The sequence below is a fragment of the Rhinolophus sinicus genome, linkage group LG03 (assembly GCF_036562045.2).
Source record: "Rhinolophus sinicus isolate RSC01 linkage group LG03, ASM3656204v1, whole genome shotgun sequence".
In the NCBI taxonomy this organism is placed as follows: domain Eukaryota; kingdom Metazoa; phylum Chordata; class Mammalia; order Chiroptera; family Rhinolophidae; genus Rhinolophus; species Rhinolophus sinicus.
Window position 1 is genome coordinate 37,651,813 of NC_133753.1, and position 21,112 is coordinate 37,672,924.

General features: G+C 41.1%; 1 long non-coding RNA gene across 1 annotated transcript; it reads right to left on the bottom strand.

The window, feature by feature from the left end:
* Positions 1–8,447: 8,447 nt before the first annotated feature.
* On the bottom strand, positions 8,448–17,797 carry LOC109444393 (uncharacterized). Its single transcript, XR_002136851.2, has 3 exons — positions 17,638–17,797; positions 8,689–8,776; positions 8,448–8,572 (listed from the first exon to the last, which is right to left on the bottom strand). It is a non-coding gene; the product is annotated as an uncharacterized LOC109444393 (long non-coding RNA).
* Positions 17,798–21,112: the final 3,315 nt, after the last annotated feature.

Genomic DNA, 21,112 nt, shown 5'->3' on the forward strand with positions numbered 1-21,112 from the left:
AACTTGTTTAGCACTGAAATATGTGTTTACTAGTAAGGTCTATGTCACCTCCTTCATTAACCAGAATTTTAAAATCAAATCATATGAACTGTTCTCTCTTTTTTTGTAGCAGATGCTGTGGTGTGGCACCCAGATCCCAGTTTCAGGATCTGGACACTCATTTCCTCAGTTTCCTGGAGTGTTGACTAATGAAGACTCATAGCTAAGTTACCCTCTAGGAATTACCAATAGCTAAAGGTAGCTATATGGTATGAAGTTATGCCCCCTCCCTTCTCACGCTGGGGTGTGTGTGTGTGTGTGTGTGTGTGTATGTGTGTGTGTGTGTGTGTGTATGTGTGTAGTTGTTGTCATACGAAGGCTAGGCCCTTGCCTCAATTTTGAGTAACTCTGAAGGTCTACCCAAGCTCCAGAGCTCCCTCTGAAATCAAGAGATGTCTGTGGCAACTTCACCATAGTTCATCTTTTCCCTCTGCCCAGTTGAGCTCCCCTCACTTCCCTCCAGGAATTGTTCTCCAGAGTACTCCCCAATAAACCTCTTACAAACAAATCTCCATCCCAAAATTTGTTACCAAGGGAACGCAACCGAAACTACATCTCTACCATCTTTTGAAAAACTGGGTATAACTCAGTTCCTAGAAGTATTCTAGGTTATTTGAATAGGTTTTTGGTAGACTGAGATAAATAATCACAAACTTGGGAAACCTCATTGATTTGGGCCAAATTTGCATTTTTCATCCTTTAGACATCACTTAACTGGGTTCATTTAAAATACTATGGTGAGAGAGATCCAAAATGGTGGAATAAACACTGTGCCTGCTTCCTTCCTTGAACACGTTAAAATTACAACTAAATCATAGAACAATCAGCCTAGAGAATCATCTGACGTCTGAGAACAGAAGGTTTATAACTAAGGATATAAAGCGGAAGCCACATCAAGACTGGTAAAAGGAACAGAGACGCAAAATGGGCAGGCCCCAAACCTCTGCATGGCGGTTGAGAATCAGAAAGGATATGTCTGCCACGGAGGTTCCCCCTGGAGGAGTGAGGGACCCCATGCTCCCATATCAGGCTCCCCAGCCCAGAGTACTGGTGCCAGGAAGAAGAGCCCCAACAACATCTGGCTGAGAAAAACAACGGGGATTATGACCCTCTGGGTGAGAAGCAAGGCTGGGGGAAACCCAGACGCCCTCTTAAGAGGCCCACATACTGACTCACTCACACATAGGTACTCACCCTGGGCTCCGGCAGAGGGATGGTGACTGGGGGCATCAGAGGCATATGCGGGGCAGATTGTGGCTTGGAGGCGAGGGTTGGAAGATAGTCGCCATTTTCCCTGTGGAGGGGTTTTCTCCTATGCTGCTGGCTGAGGGGCGCCATCTTTTCTGTGTTGATCCCGCCCACACACAGCCAAATGTGAATCTAATTGGTCTGATGAACTCCACTTGCTCCACCCTGCTGACTCACTGGGGAAACTGCCCTATTCAATTCCCCCATTGCCAGAGGTACTTTCTTCTCGAGCAGCCTGCTCTGCCTGTTGGAAAACTATCAGAATCCGCAGGCCCCCGGTGTGCCGCAACTGATGGTATTCTTAAAGTATAGCTGTGTCCTATGCTCTAGAGCCCTCAGACTTTTCAAAGATCCCCATACCCCTAGAGGCATAGAAGGCAGAATTGACTGCTATCAAAGGACTTTGTGGGCTTGGATAAGGAGCATCTCAGAAGTACCCAGGAGGACAAAAGACACTATACTAGATTGTGTAAGACTCCTGGTGCCTTTCAGTGAATGGGTGGGGTGGTGAATCCCACTAAGAACTGAGAGTGACTTTTTTTTTGTCACCCTGGCCAGTGGAATTCCAAATCATTTAATTTAACATATAAAAAAATAGTGATGGCATCCTAGTATTGGAATCAGTTTATTATTCAGTGATTTTTTTTTGTCAACCCAATATTGTAATAGAGCAAAATTCATACGAGCTATGGGCAATATAAGTTCTAAGTTTTATGGGATTACATTGAAATTGTCTCCACCTGGGCACATTAAGAAATTTCATGGAAAACAGATGAGATTTAATAGAACCCTTGAAGACTGAATAAAATTGAGAAGAGTGAAAGGAGGGAGTGGGCAACATTCCAATGATATATATAAAACATCAAAATGGGATGTGCCATTCCTAGGAGACAGTATAATTTAGATTCTTCTCAAGAAGCACTAAAGGCATGATGTTAGTAACCGTATCTTTGAGGTGGTGCTGAAGCTCTAAGCAAGAACTATCCATATCTGTTTCTAAAGTGTCTCCAACACTTCTCAACATGCACTAGCTTCATTTAAGCTAGAGCTGCAGGTTTCATTTGTCACCATGCATCAACCCCTCATCCCCCTGAGATGTTCTCCTCAGGTGTCAGGGATGGGAAAAGTAGCTGCTCTTCCTCCTTTTCCATATATTACTTTGCTATATTCTTCAGAAGGAATCAGGGTGAACATGGGCTCCTCCAGGATTCCTCTGGCCCTCTCAGAGTCCACCATGGTTAAAAAACAGAAAATGTGCACGTGTCTGAAATGAATTGCGCACCCATCCTTTAATAACAACTTCGGACAGCAGTCCTCATGCATGTATATTTTTTCTGCTACTCAGACAACTTTTCCTTCTCACCAGTTAGTGAAAAATGCTGAAACTGCTCTTTCCCAAACCATCCATTGTTTCCATCAAGGAGTTGTTAACGTGAATCGGTTTGGTGCATAACCAGCGAAACACAAATTTTTCTATGTGTTTTTTACTTGGTAAAGGATAAAGTACCATGGACCTACATTCTATATAAATGCTACTTTAAAATAACATTCAGTCTAGTATTCAACTACAGGAATTGGTAACGATTTAGATAAGCCCTGATATTTAACTTTATCTGTGTCTGTTCAATCAGAAGAAAATACATGCAGACACATATTGTCCTCCCCTTCTTTTTCTGTGTCTCCAAATTTTGCTAATATGCACTGTTTTTCTCCACCTTTCTCTCCCTTGGTCCCCCTCCATCTGATTTCCTGGCTGGGGCTCTGTTCCATAGTTTCAAAAGAACAAGGAAAGCGGGCTCTCTAACTCCTTAGACCACCTTTTCTGGGCACACTAATAACAATGAATTTGCTTCCTTGCTCTACATTTTTCTCCTATTTCTTCATCTTGCTCTTTGTTTCTAATGACAGTTGACATTATTTTCTCTGCAATTCATTTTCTGTATCACAGAGATAGCAGTCCCTGACTTTTCTGAGTAGAAAATCTCTTTCACCATGATAAATTATACATGGTAAATATTTGGGGAGATATAATCACGATGGTAAATGATTTTTAACAATGAACAGGTAAGATATAAATTAGTGTCTTCATATATTCACCCTGGCTCCTGACAGATGCTAAGTGTAAAGCAACAGACTTCAGAATGGGGGCAGAATATCTATGGCACAGATGAGGTATTCCTTTAGAAATAAAAGTGCATTGGAAACGATCTAGAAATAGAGAAGGATTTTCCATAGGTTTCTTGAAATATCATCAAAAATTAACAGAGGGAATGCTAATCTAGCAAGTTTCCTCACTTTGAGGGGGATGTCAAATCTCCACAAATGGCATGAATAGGAAATGCCAACTTGAATCCAATGGTAACTGAATACTACTATTTATGTTCCTCTAAAAGTTCTGTGGGGGGTGGGGTCAGGCACACCCACACACAAGCCATCAGGATGAGCACCACTATAATCCCTAGAAGAGTCCAGAACCCCTCCAAACTAATATTTGCATTAAATAAACTCTAAGGAGTTTATTCAGGGTACTAGAATCCCAGACAACAGAGTGTTCTCACAAGGGATGAGACAACAAACATCAGATTTCTAGCTCTGTCACTGCAGATGCTGGACAGACAACCAGCTTGAGCATGAGACTGACCCAGAACTTCCTACTCCTTTGCTGAATAGAGGCCAAGGAACGGCCTGGAGGAAGGTGGTTGCCGCACTGCAGAGAGTGTGCAGTTTGCCACAAGGAAGCAGAGTGGAGAAAAGAGGAGGCTGAGTTTGAGGGCTTGATAGTCCCAGAGAAAGCAAGACACAACAGGCTGGGCCACACCCCACACATAACCACTTACCCCCGTCCCAAAGTTAGTGATGTGATGAGCCACTCCTCCTCACAGGAGGGGAGAGAAGAATAAGCTGTGTCATCCTTGAAACAGCTACGGTCTGGAGAGTGGAGTAAAAGCCTCTCTCTTTAAGGGGACTCAAATTCCCCAAATAGAAACCCCCCAAAGACCACTAAGCATGATTTCTTTCTGTATGTGTTTTCTAGGGCTGCTGTAACAAAGTACCACAGACTGGGTGGCTTACAGAAATTTATCATCTCACAGTTCTGGAAGCAAAAGTCCCAAATCAAGGTGTTGGCAGGGTTGGTTCCATCTGAGGGCCGTGAAGGAAGGAACTGTTCCAGGGCTTTCCTTTTGGTTTGTAGATAACTGTCTTTTCACTATGTCTTTTCACACTGTTTACCCTCTATGTATGTCTCTGTATCCAAATGTCCCCTTTTTATAAGGACATCAGTCTTACTAGATTAGGGCCCACCCTAATGACTTAATTTTAACTCGATTACCTCTGTAAAGACCCTCTCTCCAAATAAGGTCACAGTGAATATGGTTTCTTTCTTGAATCAAGTGTTCCAGAAAAAGCCAGTTTAATAAATCTGGCAGTTTATCAACTTGTACAGCACTAGCCAGAGAGCAAAATGACTTACTCTAAGGTATGTGTGCACTTTTGGAAAGCACACCTCACGCTGGAGAGCCCAGCCTCGTTCCTCCAATTGCTGTTAATTCTGAACAAGACTTCTGGGAAAGCCTACCTGGCTTCATGAATGCTTTTTGTCCCTACACCTCAAACAGAGTCTGCCACAAACATGAATAATGGGCTCATGGCACATGTTCCCCGTCAGAACCGTTCAGCGATCCAGAGCTTCCATCTCTAAATATTTACAAAGTACTATTTATCAGAATGAAAGAGAGTGTTTCTGCTCCACAATGGCGGGCATATGGTAGCAGCATGAAATAGAAGATAAATCATGCTGGGCAATTCCAACTGCATTTAATGCCAGCAATAATTACTTTTAATCAGATGGAAAGTTCCCTCAGTGATACCAGACCATCTAACATTGGAAAATAATTTTGTCAGTTCTCATTGTCTGATGCTGTTTCTATAAATAATCTTCTAGGGCCTTTTGAAGTCTAACTTTTTCTTTTTAATCCTTTCTCATTCTTTCTTTCTATGGGGATTGTTCTATCATGTCTCTAAATTTTGGCATTTGATTACAAGATGCCTTTATAAAATTGTATAAAGCATTTGGTGCTTAGCAAATTCTCTCACAACTACATGGAGTTTCAATAGATTTCTTGATTCTCTCTGTATTTCTTCCCTCCCTTCCCCCCAAAAAAACTTAAAAGAGGGCAACAGAACATAACTAATGACCTGAGAACAGATGGGATGAGGTGATATATAATTGGGGTTTGGTGTGTGCTAGTTGTGTGAGTCTAGAAGGAGGTTAGATGTGTCACTGGGGCAACAAAACAAAAAATGGGTACCTCACTATAAGGGCTGTGAGTGCCCACATACCACCACTCTCACCCACACCTCATGAAAGCATATGACATTTCATAGCCAGCTATGATCTGAAATTTTTTAAATAACTGGTAATTTTAAAAATAACTGGCTATTTGACTGCATTCACTTGTATGTGTAAAAAACACGTGTAGGAATGCAGCTAAAAATCCTGTGGAGGTTCGTATATATGGCAATTTTATATTAATAGGTAAATGGGGAAAGTCATATCTCTGACACAAACCTACCAATTGGTTCAGGCTGATGAATCATCTACCATTGTGGGAATTTTCCTTCTGGGTTGTGGATACTCAGCTCCCAGGTCTGGTCATACAATAGCAATTCTGTTTTCCTGCCCTGACGTGGTATTGGCAACGTAAAGATTTAACTAGTCAGCCAGTGGCTTAGTTGGGCTCCATGCTGGGAGACTGTCTCTGGGTCTTCCTATCTTCCTAGACCTGTAGCTTATCAAAAGCCACTGCTCCAAGTAGCAGTCAAAAGTAGCTTTTTCCAGACTCCTTTCAGCGTCAGGGTAGTTTCATTAATTCAAGTCGTAATCTTAAGGGATCATGTATGGAGCTCTGAGTCCTCATTACTTCGCAAGTACCAAATTCCTATATGCTACTGTCTGAGTCCAAAAGCCCATATAGTCCTGTGGTTTCAGCTCCTTTCATTATGTTGTGATTATTTTCCAAATCTGGTCTTAAGCTCTGTTGACCTTATTTTTGATCCTGGCTATGTCACTTTGGTTCTCTCTCTGTGTGTTTATATATTAGACTGAACTGTATGAAATAGCCAGTTTGTTGGCAAAATTGTCAAATACTGGCAGTTTTATATGGTTCATCTTAATACATCCATTTTTGTTACATGTTTCATGCCTGGGTACATCAAAACATGAATCTATTGTGACATCTTGACTGAGGTCTTTATCTTTGATCTTTCTTTCTCTCACCATTCATTCAGCCAGTCAAACAGCCACATACAAGAATCCACACACATTTCTAGGACAGGAAAAGACTTTTTATTTTCCATACAGTGCCTTTTAGATTTTGGAAGGCTACAGAGAGGTATGGAGGTGGTGGTGAGAGGTTGATAAACAATGAATGGTTGAGAAAGAACCTTAAATAATTTTTCCAAATGGCTCTAGTCCTTTTCCTGTCATCATCCAATTGTTTAAACCAAATGAAATTTCATTGAGCCTAAGAGCTATGATTGTTTTGTTTTCATTTGGCAGAGAAGGAAGAATTAGAAAATATGCATAGTAAGAGAGGGAATAACATATTCATATTTTATTTTTATCATTAAAATCTTGACTTACGCCCATTATCAGTGAACCTATGAATAGCCTAGCCTATGCAGTGAATAAAAAGCCATGGGTAATGCAAATATCTACCCTTTTTCCCTGAAAATAAGACCCAGCCAGACAGCCGGCTCTAATGCGTCTTTTGGAGCAAAAATTAATATAAGACTTGGTATTATATTATATTATATTATTAAAGATCCAGTCTTATTTTACTATAACATAAGACCTGGTCTTATATTAATTTTTGCTCCAAAAGATGCATTAGAGCCGATTGTCCGGCTAGGCCTTATTTTCGGGGAAACACGGTAGTTTTCATGTGTGCATTTTTGGGACTTGATGTTTATGAAAGACAAGGCAGAGAAAGCTGCAACATGTTTTTCAAAGAAGTAAGAACCCAAGTATCGATCATCATGAACAATTCAGTACCTTCCCTTCAGACATATTGAGTTTAAGAAGCACTGATATCTTTCAGCCTTGAAAGATTCAGGATCCCTGAATTCCTGCCTTAACTTAGTTTGCACTGCTCCCCATCTACCCCCAAAATATCCATTCTCCCTCCTTTCTTAGTAATATAATCCCTGATCTTTAGCTGGGTGTATTGCCACCCAATTAAAGACTTGTCACCAAGTCATAAAAGTAGTGACAAGGGACCATGTGACCACTTTTTAGCACAGAGCTCCATGTGACTTCTGGGCAGTCTCCTTAAAGGAAGGGGTATGTCCTTTGTCCCTACATTCATGAGGCTGTCTGGAGCAAGGATACGATGGCTGGAGCTCCAGAAGCCATCCCAGAACATGAGGGAGGACACAGCAGAGAGCTGGGAAGGGCCCAAGCCTCTGATGACTTAGTGGGGCCCCCAGAGCAGCTCTGATCTGGCTGCTTTCAGATTTCTTTCATTTGAGATGGACATAAGCTCCTGTCCTGTTCAAGCCACTGCTACTTTTGATTTTTCTGTTCTATGTAACCAATTTACAGTGCCTGCAAATGATTCCATTGGTAAAATAAATGATGTATCATGACACGTTCATTTGGATGACAAGCCTCAGCACTTCGTATTTTCATGACAGAGTAGAAGGGCAGAGAGATTTGTCCTTTGATTCGTTCCACTCTAGTTCCAAATGCTTGAAAACAGTTGGGTTTCCCTCAAGTTTGGTTGATCATGCCGCGATTTTTCAATGACTTCAGCCAGCATGTTTGAAAACTGTGGTTTTCATGTCATAACTATCTGGGTCTCTACAGTAAAATAAATAATTTATTTTCAAATGTCAAACTCTCTAGAAAGAGAAGAAGCACTTTTAAAAGCTAGGTTCCATTAATTGCTGTGAAATTTCCTTGTAACTCACTACAAGTGTGTTCTCCATTTATTGAATATACTGACACCCACCATTGATATCCTCATGATTTTCTCTGCATCCCAGGCTAAATCCTCATCATCTAAAAGATAAGACAAATTCTTGCCAAGATGTTTTAATTCAAAATGAGAGAAATTTAATTTAAGCTAACTTAACAAAAGCATCACTTACTTGTTTGGGTTACTGAATGGTCTGTGGATCATAGATCTGCTGGCTTCAGGCATGGTTGGGTCAAGTGCTGTCATCAGAAATCTATTTCATTGTATTCTAAGGCCTTGCTTTCCTCTGTGGTAAAAGGATTTCTCTGCATGGTGAACAAAATGGTTCTCAGCAATGAAAGGTTCCCACAGTCTTTAATGTTAACACTACTACCCCAAAATGGGCTGTGTTTGATTTGTCTGGCTTAAGACATGTGCTCACCCCTGAACTAATCCCATGTCTGGGGGAGTAAAGTGTTCTGATTAGCAAGGCCTGGTCCACATGTTGTCCTTGTAGCCAGGGGTCCTGCCTGAGAAGAGAACGGAAAAAAGAGAGGGATTTTATCACCAGAAAGAGTGTACTTAGCAAGAAGACAACAGTCATCTACTACAGGGCAATTCAAGACATTTAAAAATAAGGACAAATAATGCGTTAATTTCAACATCTTTGGTTACTTTTTATGTCTCATCCTTTTCATCTTACTGTATTTTACCGCTTGCAGCCCTAACTTGTAGTAGAACTAACACTTATTGTTTACATAGGTTTCTCACTCTTTTAACCTCTTTTCTAAACTTCTTCTGGCTGTTCAACCTAGAAGTACGTGATTGAGAAGACCAAAGTTGTGTAGAAATGAGGATTAAATTTATTTATTTATTTTTTTTTTGCTTTATACAGATGGGATGGTTGGGTTTTAAAGCTCTGGTGGATAATGAGGTAGAAAGTGCGTTGAGAGACCATGATACTGGGTGCCATCCATATGGGAAAGAAATAGTACTGACAACTAGCCTAAAGAGTGTCTATCATGGGTTTTTATATTTCAGGAGTTTCAGCTCCCGTTCATGCAGGGATTTCAGTGTGAGCCAAGCAAGGAGAGGAGGGCAGGTCATGATAGAAGCAAGAGTGGACTGAGAACAACAGTTGGCCAGTCATCCAAATGCAAATGGTGCTCTCAGCCTTGACTCAATGGCATGAATAGCCAAGTGCTCCGGATGTGGCAAGAGGCATAGGCAGCAGACATTATGTAAATCAAGGGGTGACCATGTCAATGTCCCAAATGTGGGACCAGGCTCCTCTCAGCAGCAGTGGTTACTGAGAGACCAGTGTTCTTTCCTCAAGAATAGGTCCTAGCAAAAGTGAGGTGAAGTCTCCAAACCTCACAGAAGTGGTTTAATATTTAAAGAAAAATTGCACACCCAGCAGGGAACTTCGGGTATAAATCAAGAAACAAAGGCAATAATAGCTCAGTCATGAAGACCAGGGGTGATGGCTTTGATCTGGGACACGCAATTGCCAGATGAATCCCAAATGGCGATGACGGGAGGGTGTATAACTGCTAATATCTTGCTGACTTGGATCACAATGGTTGAGACACTTGGGGCTGAGATTTCAGATTAAAGACAGCTGAGAGAGACTTACAATGAAAAGACAAATTGGAGGCAATCCTCAACAAGTTTATAAACTTACACTTATTTTTATGTCTTGAAGCGCCTTCTACAATACTGGGCATTGTACGCAATACAGACTTATTGAATTAAAGGAGGAATGACACAACACACATTTATCATCCTGATGTGACCATACATAAAACCAGGGGTGACGAGTGTAGCCACAGATGGAAAGAATGCTGGCTGGGCCATCTGGCGATGTGAATTTGCTCTGCTTGCTGTGTTGTTCTAACCAAACTAGCCAACCAGCTCCAGGATCCACCAAAACTCTTGTTAATATCAGTCTTCCCTTCTAGCTCCCAGGAAGTGATGTGAGTTCCTGGGTCTATATTGTATTGAACTTTGGAGTAATTGGAGACAGAATGGCAAGAGCTGTTGGAAGTAGAAACATGGGAAGTTTCACTCCCAGAATAATGACCTCTCCAGGCCCAGCACTATCTAGGAAGGAAATTTTAATACTTTTATAATGGCGTGGCTTGGTGCAATTCTTTAGTACATTCTCATCCATTGTATCCTTCTGGCTCCAATATAAGGAAAACTCTCTTGCCCCTTATTTCCCTCTCAAACAGCCTGTAAACTTAGCTTACAGAGCAAATCCTTCATGTTTCTATGATCACTAGTCATTGCTAACTAGTTTTTGGAGACTCTTGGGAACCAGAAAAAGTAGGTGTTGCCAGATTATCTTGGCCATCTTTGGGCCGACAGATGTCACATCCAGGCTGTCCTCATGCCCAAGTGATTATTGGGATCCAGGCCAGAGCTCCAAGCTGCTGGTCTGAGGGCACACACAGCCAGAGTGGGCAGCAGAAATGAGGCACAGTTGAATCTGAGCTATAGTCGGATCAAAGCCTGCAGCTAACCTGAGAGGTAATCAAAGTTAAATAAAGCGAGGTTCCCTGTGGGGGTAGAAATAGGATTTGTATCCCTGGCACCAGAGAATATTTAAGGGGAAAAAACAACAACAAAAAAAAAAACAAAACAAAACAAAAAAAAACACAACTCAATGCATTGAATAACTCCATGTGTCCATGAGTACCCTTGACTTTCAGGAAAACTTGGTTAGAGGACATAATAAAGTTCTATTGTCGGTCTGAGAGTTCTTGATTGCTCACTGCCTCCTTCCTTCTTGGAGCTCTATTTGTGAGAGGGACGCTCTTCCTATTATGTGGAGCTTCATTTCTATGGAGTCATCTTCAAATACTCCCTCCTTACACACCTACGGGCTATAAGGCTTAGTCTCCTGGGAGGCTCGGGTTTTCTTATCGGAGGGTTGGGGTCTGGGGGCTGGGCCACATCTTTAGGAAGGTGATGTCCAGGGAAGGAGGTCTTTGTGGTCCTCCTGACCATTCTTCCCGAGGTGACTTTCTTTCCTGAAGCAGGGCAGGGGGAGCAGTCTGTCATTTTCTGGAGAGCTCTGCAGCTGCAAGCCTGGGCCAGTGCTCGAGTCAGCACTGCAGATGACACCCTTGCCGATGGTCCAGTTGGCCTTGACATTTGTATGCAAGATCCCTGGTCCTCTGGATTGTGAGCCAGCACTTGGGAGAAGGTGGCAGCTCTGGACAGACATTCTCTCCTCACCCACATAAATCCTCAGAGGGTTTTCCTCTGTGGGTTTATAAAAGCCCATTATCTAATTCATGACTCAGAGAATTGAGCTGCTCTCTGGCAAGAGGCTTTTCAAGTCCCATTTTGAATACGTTCACAGCAATTCATTACATAGGAAAACAGGTCCTTTTTGTTCCAATACTTTGCCTAGGAATGCAACTCCTTTCTGCCAAATTCACTAACAAAACCAGTGGATGAGGGCTGAGCATCTCCGGCCAGTTTCTTAAATGCACTAAAACTTGCTGATCACTGAAATGTACATTTTTACCTTCCGCTGGAAATCATTCATCTGTTTCAACTTGTCGGAAACAGCAATGTCACTTTCAAAAGCCCAGCATAGCTCCAGCCCAAGTGCCCATTGTGAGGTGAGGCTCACCGTGTGGCCACTAAGAGACGGCCACATGTCATCTTTCCGATAGGCAACAGAAGGGAGGGCTGGTAATGAATATGGTCCCAGCTTGAGGGCAAAACAGTTCCTTCCCCTTGTGGGCAATCTAGTGACCCAGAGTTCAGCAGAGCCCCACGACAGGACCAGGTTGTTGTCACACTAATTACCTTCACTGTGAGAACACTTTGGGTTTACCTCCCAGGCTGACCCATGCCGAGTGTTGGGCAGTGATTTCTACACAGTGGAAGAGGAAGCCACGGCCACTGGACCCCAGACCGATGAAGCCAGTGAAATGGAGAGGCATAAGGAGCCATTCCAAGCAACAGTGCTGCTTGGGACACAGCTGGATATACTGATTTCTAAATATACATAATTTATATTGTGTATAATATAAGATATACTGGGGGTGCCAAAAGAAAATGTATACACATGACATGTATTCATCTTTTGTTATCGGTATATATTATGTATTACAGTTTTAATACAGCTTTTTTCCTTTCTTAAAATGTGTACGTTTTTGGCACCCTCTGTATTTATACTATATTATTTATATATTAAAACATTTAATATGTTTAAGTAAAATATTTTAAGACACACACCTCTTTAAATTTTCTTATTTTGGTAAAATACACATGGCATAAAATTTACCATCTTAACCATTTTTAAGTGTACAGTTCAGTTGTGTTAAGTACATTCATATTGTTGTGTAACTATCACCACCATCTAACTCCAAAACTCTTTTCATCTTGCAAAACTGTAACTCTGTACCCATTGAACAATAACTCCCAATTCCCTCCTTCCCCAAACCTCTGGCAACTACCATTTTACTTTCTCTCTTTGTGGTTTTGATTACTCTAATTACCACATGTAAGTGGAATCATAAAGTACCTGTCTTTTTATGACTGGCTTATTTCACTTAGCATAATGTCCCCAAAGTTCAGCCATGTTGTAGTATGTGTCAGAATTCCCTTCCTTTTTAAAGCTGAATAGTATTCCATTGTATGTAGACACCACATTTTGCTTCTCCATTCATCTGTCAGTGGACATATGGGTTGCTTATGCTGCTATAAACATGGGTTTATGGCTTATTTAGCTTGGGCTGACATAACAAAATACCATAGACTGGGTGAGTTAAACAATAGAAATTTATTTTCTCACAGTTCTAGTGACTGGAAGTCCAAGATCAGATCAACCTGATCAGGTTCTGTTTTTTTTCGTTTGTTTGGTTTTTGTTTGTTTGCTTGTTTGTTTTTTTGCTGTGTTCTCACATGAGTTGGTGGAGGGGAAGTGGAAAGAAAGAGAAAGAGAGAGAGAGAAGAGAGAGACAGAGAGAGAGAGAGACAGAGAGAGAGAGAGAGAGACAGACAGAGAGAGAGACAGACAGAGAGAATGTAGGCAAACTCTATGGTGTCTCTTCTTATGAGAGCACTAATCTCACAGTGTGATAGTGTGGACCCCACATTCATGACCTCGCCTAAACCTAATCACCTCCCAGAGGCCCCATCTCCAAATACCATCATATTGGGGGTTAGGGCTTCAACATATGAATTTGAAGGGACAGTGCATAGAGTGCACAAATATCCTTTTGAGACCCTGTTTTCAATTATTTTGGGCATACACCCAGAAGTGGAATTGCTGGGTCATACAGTCATTCTATTTTTAATTTTTTGAGGAACCTCCATACTGTTTTCCACAGTGACTGTACTATTTTACATTTTCACCAACAATGCATAAGTCTTCACATTTCTCCACATCTTCACCAACACTTGTGATTTTCTGGTTTTTAGGTAGCCATCCTAATGGGTGTGTAAGGTGGTATCTCATTGTGGTTTTGATCTGACTTTCCCTAATGATTAGAGATGTTGGGCTTCTATTCATGGGCTTGTTGGCCATTCAAAACCATACAATGTACACTTTTTAATATTTACTTTGTATATTTTAAAAGTACATGTTAACAGAGATGCTTGGGAAAAACTGAAAGAAATTATACTACAAGATTATTGATTCTGCTGGCAAGATTAAGGGTACATTTTTGGTTTCTTCCTTATATTTTTCTATACTTTCTAAGTTTCCTTTAATAAGAGTTTCTCTTGTAATTATAGTTGTCGTCATCATCCTCATCTAACATTTATAGTTAGATCATTTTGTTCTTGGCACTGTGCTAAGCACTTTATATGAATTATTTAAAATAAACTTTATAATCACCATAGGACACTGGCATCACACATAATTGTATATATTTTGTTTTAAAAAATAAATAAAAGTTCTGTTCAGGAATCTCAGACCTGTCGAGGGGACTCATCCCCAAGTTCCTTAGATATCCGTTTTTGGTCACTTCTATAGTGTCTGTCTCTGAATTCTAAGTTAAGACAGTTGCTCTCTAGATAAGACAGGCTTCTTTGTGCTAGTGTTCTCAGAAGCACTATGTAGAGGTAGATAATTATATATTCAGTTTATTTAAACAGTGTAACAAATAGTTGTGGAGCACCTACTACTATGTACCAGGCCCTCGGACACTGGGTTCCAGACAGGAATAAGAAAATGCGTAGTGCCCACCCTCAGGGTTTGGTGGAATGAGGCATATGAACAAGCTCCCATTGCACCCTATGAATGCTCTACAGGGAAGCTGGGTCAGTGGTACAAAGAAGGGAGAACTCTGCCTCAGGAAGTTCTGCCTGGAGGCACATCACAATTATCTGGAGCACTTTATAAAGGTATAGACTCTGGAACACCATCCCGGATTTACTGAATCAGGATGTGTGGGACGGACCGCTGGGAATCTGTATTTTAAACCAGTTGCCTAGGTGATTCTGGTTTGCAGCTAAGATCAGGAATCACTAGCTCTTCTCCTTGACTTGCATGGTACATTGTAGTTGCTACTGCTGACTGACAGAATAATCTCTTTTTAGAAAAAGAGAAAAGGAGAAGTTTTATAGAATAAGAGATACTTAGGAGTGTAAAAGAATGCTTATGAAATTTGGGTTTTATTCCCTCATTTAAACACAATCCTATGGGTAATACATCTTGCAGAAGTATTCAAGAAGACATATCTCCTTGGCACAGCCATTATTGAAAACAGTATGGCAGGTCCTCAAAAATTTAAAAATACAACTATCATATGATCACGCAATCACCCTCCTGAAGGAAATGAAATCAGTATCTTGAAGAGTTATCTGAATCTCCATGTTCATTGTAGCATTATTCACAATAGCCACGATGTGGAAACAACCTAAATGTCCTTTGATGGATGAATGAGTAAAGAAAATGTGGTACATATATACAATGGAATATTATTCAGCCATAAAATGAAGGAAATCCTGTCCTTCGCGACAACATGGACGGACCTTGAAGGCATTGTGCTAAGTGAAATAAGCCAGACAAAGAAAGACAATACTGTATGGTTTCACTTCTATGTAGAATCTTAAAAATAAAAAGAATAAAATAAAGGCTGATTTCATAGAAACAGAATAGCATGGCATTTGCCAGGGGCTGAGGGGAAGGAAAAATGGGGAGAGATGTGTCAAAGGGTACAAACTTCCAGTTATATAAAGAAAAAGTTCTTAGAATTTAACGTGCAGCATGGTGACTATACTGTAGTTAATAATACGTGTGGCATTGTGTACTGGAAAGTAGCTGATAGTGGTACTTAAGCATTCTCACCACACAAAAGAGTTGACTACGGTATGTGAGGTGATGGATATTTATCTTGATCTTGGTAATCATTCCACAACATATATGTATGTCAATTATCACATTGTCTACTGTAAATATATACAATTATATTCATGAATTCTTTCTCAAAGTTGGGAAAGAAATAAAATCCTCTAAAGGCTTTTTTCATCTCCAAAAATAAAATCTATACTCCTTAAACAAACAAAAGAGAAGACATATCTCCCTAGAAAATTTTTTCTCAGCCTAAAACTATAGAAAATATCAGTAGATATTTCACATAGTATTGTGTAAGTATTTCTACTGCCCAGTATCCAATCCTGTCCCTATGCATCAAACAATTCAGTTCAATAAATATCTTTTTTAGTATCGTATGGACCAAGAGCTTTGCTTATCAGTAAGCAAATAAGAAATGACCCCTGACTTTAAGGAGAGCAAAAGGGCTTTATAGATAAATAATCTAAAGAGAAAAAGAGAAGAGGAGTAAGGAATAAACACATAAACTGAGAAAAGTTTGATCAGACTGCACGCAAGTTCTATTTACACAAACCTTGAGGATGGGTTCCTATCTTCCCACACTACTCAACTGTTAGTCGTGAATTGAGAAACTGCTAGTTTCCTACCCAATATCCATCCTGCCCCTCTTTTGGCTATGTTATTAGAGACAAAAAATTACCTAGCAGGGGAAAAAAAGGCCTTAAAATTTCCAGTCTCCTTTACATTTAGGTGTGATGTTAGCAGTAGTCATTGGTTTAGGCTTTCAGTAAAGCCTCATTCCCGCCCCCACCCCCCACCTCTGCCCTTTCTGGTACCCGAAGTTCAGATGTGACGGCTAGAGCTCCAGCAGCCAAGCGAATCACAGAGACCCCAGCTCTGACATCTTTGTGCCACTAAACTAAGGACAGTCTCCATTTACCTCCAGACTTCTCAATATGTCAGAGAACTAAACCCTGTATATATAAGCCACTTTTGTCACGTCTTTGTTCCTAGCAGCTGTAAGCACCACCTAATTAAAAATGTGCAACATCTATCTCCCAGAGCCCAGATTATATGTAGAGAAACCAACAACCTGCTTCAGTGTACTTGCATGTGTGACTTGCACGTTGGACTACTGAACACCATTAAAGAACTAACAAACATTTGACTGAGGGATCTTCTTTTTTGCTCCTCTCATGAAGTACAGTGAGTTGTCTTGGCAAAGTAAGGCAAATGGTTAAATGGTTAAGTTAGAGATGAAACCCACAGGTTTAAGTCGTCCTGGGCTCTGTATTTCTACTGCTACATGTTGTCACTGAGCCCTCCCAACAGGCTCTAGGCCTCTCCAATTAGTCAAGGATTAGAAAGGCAGTCTTGATATTTATAAATTCTCTTTAACCAACGGTCATGTCAGAAAGGGATTGCGTTGTTGCCAAATTTGTGGGATTTGGGGGAAGATTCTGCTGCTGCGGGAGACTGGATAGAACAACAGGCTCTTCGTTCACTCTTACAGAAAGTCTGCTCCTGCCCTGAAGCTTGTGATTCCATTTCCTTTGCTTTGATAAATTACAAGTGGTTTTAAATTGAGTCATGAATTTCTCTAGGCCTTTTAAAGACCAACCCCCTGCCTTTGATTCCCTCACCTCCTGTGGCAGGGAAATGTGGCTGGAGACATTCACATACCACTTGTGCACCTTCAGGCTGGGAGCTTGAAATGTACAGGCAACTGCCTTGCAGAGTGACCTCGACTTCATAATAGCCTGAGATGGAATCAGAGAGATTGCCGGTGGGGATGCGCCAAGCCTGGCAGTTCTCCAGGACAGACCCAGCTGCGTCTGGAGAAGACCCTGACACCATGTGCTAGAAGAGCAATTTATTAGTGGCTCTGATTAACTCCTCGAGGTGACTATGTTGACTCCTGGCTTTGCAGTCGTGGTCTAAAATGAGTTTTCCTTTTTGAAATCATGATTGTTAACATGTACACTTGGCCGTGATCAACTGTGCCTGAGCTACAGGGATTGAATCATTTTAAGCGCAAAGTAGGCGGGATGCTTGAGGCCTGGAAATAGGAGCAGCAATCCCTCTTACCCTCTTCTGCAGCCTGTACTCTTCCAGCTGGCTCAGAGCATATGCTAGGCAGGGCTTCACATTTCCAGGTCACGGCCAATTCTAGTCTGTTCTCTCAGCAGGCCTGATTTTAAGCAAAAGAAAACTCCAACTTAATTTTGCCGGAAGTCAAACCCGCCAGCTCCCCCTGCAGCCGAACAAAGACTACCACTGATGCTTCCCACCCTGGCATGCCCGCCTTCTCCTTCTCTCTCCCCCATCAATATTCCCATTCTCCCCCTTGGTACAACTAATCTCAGGAACTCTTAGAGAGATAATGGCCTTATTAAACTGAGTTTCATTAATCTCTATGCATAACCTATAGACTCCTCACCACCCCCTGTCCTCCTCTTAAATCTTCAATTTTAGGAGTTTGAATTTTAGACCAACTCTTCTTCCAACTGGCTGTGTAATGTTGCATAAGTCACTTTGTGGTGCTTTCATCAATTCACCGATATTTCCACGCATTCATTTCAAATATTTGTCAAGCACCAATACAACATAATGTTTAAAGGGTATAGCAGCCTGGGTTCTGATCGCATCTCTGAAACTAATGAGCTATATACACTTGGGCAAGTTGTTTAACCCCCTTATGCCAGTTTTGGCATCGTTCAAATGGAGAAAAAAGGAGTACCTATCTCAAAAGGTTGTTTATTTATTTGACAAATACTTTTATAGTGCTTAGAATGTACAGGTGCCACTCTAAGATTTTGTACAAATATTGTATGTATTCATACAAATGTATTACACATCTATAATATGCATATAATAATGTATATATAATATGGATACAAATGTATGAACATATGTTTTTATATATAAAATAACTACTTAATCCTCATATTATGAATAGCTATGAGGTAGGTAGTATTATTAGCCCCATATCATGGATGAGGAAACTGAGGCACAAAATGTTAAAATAACTTGCCTAAATTCACACAGCGATAGAGTGTTGTAAGGATTAAGTGAGTTAATATATAAAGCACTTGGAACAGAGCCTGGCATGTAGTGAGCACTAAATAAGTGTTATGATTATGATAATGATTGTTAGTATAACATTCCAGGCACGATATGAACACAAGGGATACAATGATTAATAAGGCATAGTCCCTGCCCTTTAAGAACTCACCATGTGGTAGGAAAGGTAAACATGCAAATTGATAATTACGCTACAATGCAAATGTTTCGGTGTGAATAAGGGACTGTGGGAGCATACAAAGGAAGCACTTGGCTCAGCCTGGAGCTATTGTAAAGCAGCTCTGTCCAAAAAAATGTTTATAAGTGTATGTGCATATATATATATATATATATATATATATATATATATATATATATATATATTTCTTGCAATTTTAGAGCTTCTTGTAGCCACATTAAAAAAGTAAAAGGAGAAATTAATTTCGTAATATATCAACTAGAGCTGGGGTTTTTTCTCAGTTGCCTCCACCCCTGTCACTAACTACACTCATGCCCTGGAGGTAAGCTTGTTTCCGAAACAGTCTCTGTTCAATGAAATACTGTCGGTGAAAGTCCCTTGTCCTCTCAAAAATTGTCGTCGTCTGGCACTGCCGTCCATGTTAATAAAAAGGAAAGGAGTTTAGTAACAGGGGAAACTGTGGGAAGTAAGAGAGACATGGAAACTCTCTGTACTTTCTGCTCACTTTTCTGTACGCCTAAAGCTGCTCTGAAAAATAAAATTTATTAATTAAGAAAAGTAAATACACATAAAAAGTAGAGGGACGTGGCTCACAACCTAACACCTGCAAGTATGCAGAAGGCCTTTTCGCATGATGTAAAGGCGAAAGAGGATTAGAAGAGGATGCTTTGCAAAGCAAAAAGGAAGACAGTACTATGTAATTAAATAAGGAACTGGGAAAGACAGCTCAAGTCCATGAACCCATCAGAAAATGGTCGTGACTGCACGTTTGAGCTTCAGGATGCAGGAACACTGGTGTCCCCGAGCCTTATTCTGGGTGTATCATAAAAAAGGACCAGTACCTCTCCCAAGTAACTTACAGAATGATTCCTCTCTACCACACTCATCCACCCCCACTGTGCGGACCGTTTGAGTGTGTGCTTCACCGTTTCTCGTGTTGAGAAAAGGCATCACTGCCTCTTAGAGTGCAAATCATCTCATTTCTTCAGGAGTGTTTGTCAGGTCCCCCAGGTGACTGCAAATGCCTGAGATGCTTGAGGGTTGGCCTGTGAAAGGGCAGCACATGCTTGTTCCACACCCCTTCAGGGGGCACCAAGGCTCTCTGTTACTATGACTCCTCAGAAAAGTGGGAGACATACTGGGTTCTGCTTTTATGTGAATAATTACCCTGCTAACTGGCTCCACGGGAGAAGGCGTGGGGAAGACACTGAATAATGGGGAGGGGGACACGTACCCCAGTTAATATTCCTAATGTGTATCTGAGATCTTGGTCTGAAAGACCAGCCTCATATCAGCAGGCTTCACCTTCTGCATCCGCCCAGCCAGGAAAAGACAACTTTGTTTTTTTCTCATTTTTAAAAACTGGTGCATTAAGAGAGGTTTCAAATATAAGAAAGCAGTGGATGCAAGGCCCCTTGGGGAAAAGAGCAGGGAGGGTGTCCTGAGAATAGCAACATTCTCTGTGCACTGAAGCCCCGAGATGTCAATGGGCAGGGAAATTTATCACCACAGGTTAGAGAGCATGTGCTTGCTATTCCAGAGACTTGGCACTCCGGGATTTATGGACTTAATATAGTTTATGATTTTGCGGCCTCATTGGTTGGAAAAGTGCAAGATTCCACGTGAACAAAATTCAAAGCAGGGATGATAAACTATGTCTCCCAGGGAACATGGTTGCCAATTGAGAATCCCCCACCAGGGTCCCACCAAGCCCTCTGCTTGGGGTAAGGGAATCGGGGTAGCCTGGGCAGCTCCACCACTCTGAGCATCTTTTTTTTTCCTTTTTTTTTTTTTTAATCCTGCTCCCCACTCCCTCAGTGATGCAGCAAGTATTTCCAGGAAGGGAAACCCAGAGACTGAAAATAGGTAAAGATGAGCAACTTCATGCCTGACCAGACGGAACTCAGAGCTCCTTGGAAATGCAAAAGGGTAAAATTCAGCTCTATTGTGTGTTATCTCCACTGATAAGTTTTCTTGCTGCCAATTGAAACAGTGGACCAGGAACAAACATTTGTTTCAGCTTATGGACACCGGCTCACACAAATATGGGAAAGAATTTGGTAAATAATTGGTTATGAAATCAGTGTTTTCCTTTTCTTGATGACATCCTAAAGTACTTATTACCTGGCAAGAAAATGATGCATTTCAGCTGGAAGCTTAAGGTGCCCAGAAAGGGATTTAGTTGAAGATCATCATTGAAGCACATCCCGTAAGCACCTAGTTATTAAAGAAGGAAAGGGAATACGTCTGTGAGTCAGAGACTGTGAGCATTCCTAAGAAAACACAAGTTTTTATTACCCT